This window comes from Macaca nemestrina, chromosome 17 (assembly GCF_043159975.1).
Source record: "Macaca nemestrina isolate mMacNem1 chromosome 17, mMacNem.hap1, whole genome shotgun sequence".
In the NCBI taxonomy this organism is placed as follows: Eukaryota; Metazoa; Chordata; class Mammalia; order Primates; family Cercopithecidae; genus Macaca; species Macaca nemestrina.
This window is the reverse complement of record NC_092141.1, coordinates 15931600-15937508: the sequence shown is the minus strand read 5'-3', so window position 1 is coordinate 15937508 and position 5909 is coordinate 15931600. Positions and strand designations below refer to the sequence as shown.

At 52.5% G+C, this 5909-nt stretch overlaps 1 protein-coding gene across 1 annotated transcript in view; it reads right to left on the bottom strand.

Moving 5' to 3' along the window:
- The window catches only part of LOC105473504 (zinc finger protein 286A), a 32790-nt gene that overhangs the window by 88 nt on the left and 26793 nt on the right, over window positions 1-5909 (bottom strand). The window lies entirely within an intron of this gene.

Below are 5909 nucleotides of genomic sequence, written 5' to 3'. Positions count from 1 at the left end.
CTGTAGGAAGCAAGACATCTGGTGACTGCTTCATTCTGCCCCAATTCTCACTCACTCTAGCCAGTGAAGCCACTTCAGGAACAACACCAGCCAAGCAGTTTGGTTTGAGGAAAAGGTGATCTATTGACTCCGGAGCAGCCTCTGTGCTCGTGGAGACCCCGTCTCAGGTGGAGGATGGCGGACACCACAATTCCTAGCTGTCAATACCGGAGGGGGCTTTGTTTTCCTGGGTCACCAAGAAAGAACAAGAGAACTCTGGGGCCTTAGTCCTAGAGAACACCCGGGGGGACCGTCCCTGCCGGGAATACTCGGGGCAAAGGGAGGGTAAGGCCTCTAGAGGATCAGACAGAGAGAATGGGACGCTGCGGGAGGGTTCCAGTCCCCAAGCCCCTTTGACCAGAAGGGACGATCGTCACCCTCCAGGCAGCCCTCCAGGGCTCCTTCATTTTCCACAACTGCTTGAGGGCAGAGGGATCCCTGCCCCACTCCTAGACAAAGGATCCCATATGTCCAGTGGGTCCAGCAACCATCAGTGACCGCATCTGAAGTCTGAGTTGGTGAGCCCTCCTCCTGTGGGGACCCAGCTTAGGACCCAGACTTGGACTGAGAATTGCAACCTCCACCCCACCCACAGGGGCTCTGTCCCAGTGGCTCTTCCAGGACCAGACCCTGCCTCCTTGAAGTCCAGAACTCCAGGAAGATTTGGAATCTACAGTAGGGAGGCCACAGAGGTCAGAGCTCAAGTCCAGCATGGCAAAGGGTAGGGCTGAGAGCAGAGACCAGGTCACATCTGGGTCTCTGGGCCAGTCACCGCCTCTCTGAGTCTACACATCTCACCTGTGGAATGGCTACATTTGGGGACAGCACCCACCTCACAGAGTCACTGTGAGGACAAAGGAGAGGGCGGTCCACTTAGTCAGTGCAGAACATGCACCCGGTGAGTGCTCAGGGATGACCCTCCTCGGCATCTGCCCAGAGGTCACTCACCTGAGTCTGCTGAGGCAGCTGTGTCTGTCACTTAGAAAAGTCGTTTATGCACAGAACCAGACACCTGTGTGTGTCTTGTGTCCAAGTGCCGCACAACACAGAGGTGGGCGGGTGGGCGGATGGGCAGTCACTAAGCACCAGTGACATTGTGGGGTCATGGCACCCATCACAATGGGCCACTGCCCAGGTCAAGAGGGCCCAGAGTCAGTGTCCTCCAGCCCCCAAGGTGTCAAAATGTGTTTGTGCAGGTGAGCATGCACGTTTATGTGGGTGAACATGTGTGTGCACAAGTAGCTTCTCTGGCCAGGGCTGGCTGTCCCACTTACATGTGCACCCAAGTCCTCATCAAGTCCTCAGCAGTGTCACCTTCCCTTGAGGCCTGTGGCCAGCATCAGAGCATCCATGGGTCCTCCCCAACCTCAGGCCTCCCCACCCGGGGCAGTCCTGAAGATGCAGATGGGGGATAGGAGGTAGAGGGCACGGGACAGGGCCCCTCATTAGGGGGAACTCAGCTAGACTGTAAAATGCTAGGTGTGAGTGGCAGGGTCGGATTCCACACACCTTCTCACCTCCTCCTCCCAGAAGCCTTCCGGGGTGCCATGACTCATAGCTGCTACGGATGGAGGCAGGGAGGCTCTAAGGACAAACCCCGTGCCTGAAGTCACCCAGCAACCATCTGGCCAGGCCCCCACTAACCAGACCGCTGCTGGCCAGGCTTTCACTGAGCATTTTCCCAGTGACCAGGCCTTCTGACTAGGTCCTCGCTGATCAGGCCCCTGATGACCAGGCTCTAACTGACCATGTTCCCGCTGACCAAGTTTTAATTGACTAAGCCCCAGTGGCCAAGACTCTGCTGACCAGGCCCCTGATGACCAATTCCCCACTGACCATGTCCTCGCTGACCAGTCCCCCAGCAACCAGGCCTTCCTGACCAGGTCCCCACTCTCCAGGTCCCCCCTGCCCAGGCCCCAGAGCAGCAGTGCTCAAGGTCCACTACCAGAACTGCCCACAGGCAGAGGGCTCCCTACTCCCAGACAAGGGACCCCATGTGTCCAGTGGGTCCTGCAGGGACCATCAGTGACTGCATGTGAAGTCTGAGTTGGTGAGACCTCCTCCTGTGGGGACCCAGCTTAGGGCACAGACTTGGACCGAGCACCACCTCCCTCCACCCCACCATAGGAGTTCCATCCCAGGGGCTCTTCCATGGCCAGACTCTGTCCCATCAGGCGGCAGAAAACCCTGGGCAGATTTGGAATCTAGGGCTACAGAGGTCAGGGCGTGCACAGGGCAGGACTGAAAGCACAGGCCAGGATCACATCTGGGTCCCTTGGCCAGTCACTACCTCTCTGACCCTAGACATTTCACCTGTGGAATGGGTGCATTCGGGGACAGCACCCACCCCACAGATTCCACCAGGTCAGTCCAGAACAGGCACCCGGTGAGTGCTCAGGGATGACCCTCCTCAGCACCTGCCCAGAGGCCAGCACTGCCCACCAGGTACTGACTGTCCCCAGGTCAGCAGGGAGGGAACAGAGCAGGTCACACTCACCTGAGTTGGTTGAGTCGGCTGTGTCTCTTACTTAGCAAAATCTCCTCTTCTGAGAACCAAACAACTCTATGTCTTGTCTCTAAGAGCTCCAGACAGAGAGAGGGCAGGCAGGCAGGTGGGCGAGTGCTCAGCACCAGTGATATTGTGGGGTCATGACACCCATCACAATGGGCCCCTGCCTGGGTCAGCAGGGCACAGTCAGCACCCTCCACCCTCTGACGTGTCAACATGCTTGTGTGCAGTTTGTGCATGTGAGCAGGCACGTGTATGTGGGTGAACACATGTGTGCATGCCTTTGTCACTGCTCTGGCTGGGCCCGGCTGCCCCACTCATATTGCACCCAAGACACTGGGTCACCCTTGTCACTGTCTTCTGCCTTGGGACCCATGGCCATCGTCAGAGCATCCACGGTGTTCCCTAAACTCAGACCTCCCCATCCAGGGCAGTCCTGGCATTGCAGATGGAGGATAGGGGGCAGAAGGTTGAGGGTTGGGGGCAAAAGGCAAAGGGCAGATCCCCTCCCTAGCAAGGGACTCAGCTAGGCTGTAAAGTGCTAGATCTGTTTGGCAGAGCTGGATTCCACACACCTGCTCACCTCCTCTTCCCAGCAGCCCTCTGGAGTGCCATGACTCGTTCCCACTACAGATGGCGGCAAGGAGGCTCCAAGGACAAATCCTGCCTGAAGTCACCTAGTAGCCACCTGGCCAGGCTTATGCCAGCCAGGCCCCCACTGACCAGGTTCCCACTGACCAGTCCCCCACTGGGCAGAACCCTGAGCTGCGGTGCTCAATGTCCCCTGCCAATGACTCCTCCCTCAGTCCACAGACCTCCGTTTCCCTCATCAGCACCCACAGGCCATGCCCTAGGGGGTCTTCTTGGTCAGGCCCTTCCTCCAGGACACAGGGAGGGACAGTTGGCCTCAGCCTCTGGGTGCCCAGCTTCACACTTGCCCCCAAAAGCCCTCTGGGCTCCCCTCAAAGGGGGTAGTGAGGTGGCCTGGCACTGCCCGGACATGATATCTCAGCCTATTCCTGAGCCGCAGAGCCAGAGGAACGGGGGGACATTTTTCAGACCAGGCACCCCATTTTGCTGGGTCTCCCAGGGTTCTTCCTAGGCACAGCACCGAGGCTGCAGGATGACCGGCCCAGAACCCTTGAGACTAGGCTGGGGACCGCATGAGAACTGTCCCCAGATGACCAGAAGACCCTTTGCTAATTTCCTGGTACCTCATTTCTCACCAGTTACCCTTCCCCCACCAGGAATCCCCTTCTTGCAGAGTCGATGAGGAGAGGAAGATGGTCACAGAATCCATGGAAAGAAAGAAAACAAAATGACAATAGAGCGTCATCTATTTCCTGTCCATCCAAAAGGAAAGCCTAAGGAAGCCTATTGGGTTCCATCATCCCGAGGGTCCCAAGGATGGCATCACACAGTGCAATGCCCAACAGCAGGGGCTGTGCTCCATCCCTGCAGACGTCACTGAGGGCACAACTGGGGTTGTCCAGGGTCACCGACCTGGCCACACAGCAGAAACTGGGTCAACAGGAGTGCACACATGCACACATGTGTACACTCACATACTGGAATAAAATGAATTGAATTTTGTAGCAAGTGTCCACGTGAACACGCATGCGCACACACACACACACACACACACACACACACACACACATATAAACTTGTTGCTGATCTGTTGACTTATCTCATTGGCATGAAACAGCAGCTAAGCCTGTAATTGCTCTGCCTTTCCTGGGATTTTTCCTTTAGTTTCTCTGACTGCTGGGTTACTGGCCTATGTTTAGCTTCATGAACATGGGTTTCACTTTATTTTTATAGGGTTCCAGCTCTTGCTCATGGAATCCCTCCTTGCCTGTTCTGTAATCTTCCCTTGTTTACTGCCTGTGGACTTCAAGTACCAGACACAGAGAAAGCTTTATAGAGACTGTTTACTCCACCCCTACAATTTCCATGGCAGGTCTCTTAATTCCCATCACCATCCAGGGAGGGTCATTGCTGGGATCCTAGGAATCATGTGCCTTGTCTCGATGGCCACAGTGGTAACCATAATAGTCAGTTCTTCCCTCTGTGCAATTCTGAAACATAAAAATCTTCTCTGGTAACAAGACTACAGAAAGCAATGAAAGTAACATTAAACAGAGTTTGTTGGCCTGTGTTCCTAAGAAATTTAATGTTTTTACATAAATAATGAAGAAGAAATGACTTTTCTAAAGTTTCTATCATTTATGCCATGGATTGGACTCTTCTGTGAAAGCCGTTTCATTGATGGATGTGGATAGTTAGCTTAATTTCAAGTAAAAGGTTAGAGAGCAAATTGTAAACACAACTGTGCTTTTTGACACTCAAATGACATTAATTAGTTTTGGATCTCTAGAAATACATATTTGCATGCATAGGTTCTATATTGAAATACCCAAGTGTGGAATCCTTCGGGTGACTTATTTTTCATCAACTAGAAATAATATTAAAATTGCAAAGATTTATTATAATTTATATTATTTGTCCTAATGGAAAAAAGGAATTCAAATATATTTATTCAAGTATAATATACACAAGAATCCTATTATTCTACTACTCAGTGATTTCTCACAAAGAGGAGACATGCTTGGAACTACCACACAGTCCAAGAAAATGAAATAAAAATAACAATCTGGAAATCCCTCTCCTGAAGCTCTGCTCCCTAACCACTGCCCATCTGTCCTGCCAAAGCAAAGAGTCACCTGGTTTTTAGCAGCCTCAGTTAGTGTTGCCTGTTTCATAAATGGATGCATGGAGGGCCATTCGGTAGCAATGGTTTTGTGTGTGGCTTCTTTGGCCCAGCATTACATTTGTGACACTCCTTCAGGCAGTTTCATGAAGCAGTTCTTTTTTTTTGAGACGGAGTTTCGCTCTGTCGGCCAGGCTGGAGTGCAGTGGCGCGATCTCGGCTCACTGCAAGCTCTGCCTCCCAGGTTCATGCCATTCTCCTGCCTCAGTCTCCCAAGTAGCTGGGACTACAGGCGCCCACCACATGCCCGGCTAATTTTTTTGTATTTATAGTAGAGATGGGGTTTCACTGTGTTAGCCAGGACGGTCTCCATCTCCTGACCTCATGATCCATCCGCCTTGGCCTCCCAAAGTGCTGGGATTACAGGCATGAGCCACCGTCCCCGGCCCAAGCAGTTCATTTCTTTTCCCCGCTTGATAGTGCTCTGTATGAATATGGCATATCTATCAATTATACTGTTGATGGACATTGGTTTGTTTCCATTTTGGGACTATTAGCAATAAAGCTACTATGAACATTCTTGTTAATTTATTTTGGTACACATGCATAGATATTTTAGTTAAGTACAGACCTACAAATAAAATAGCT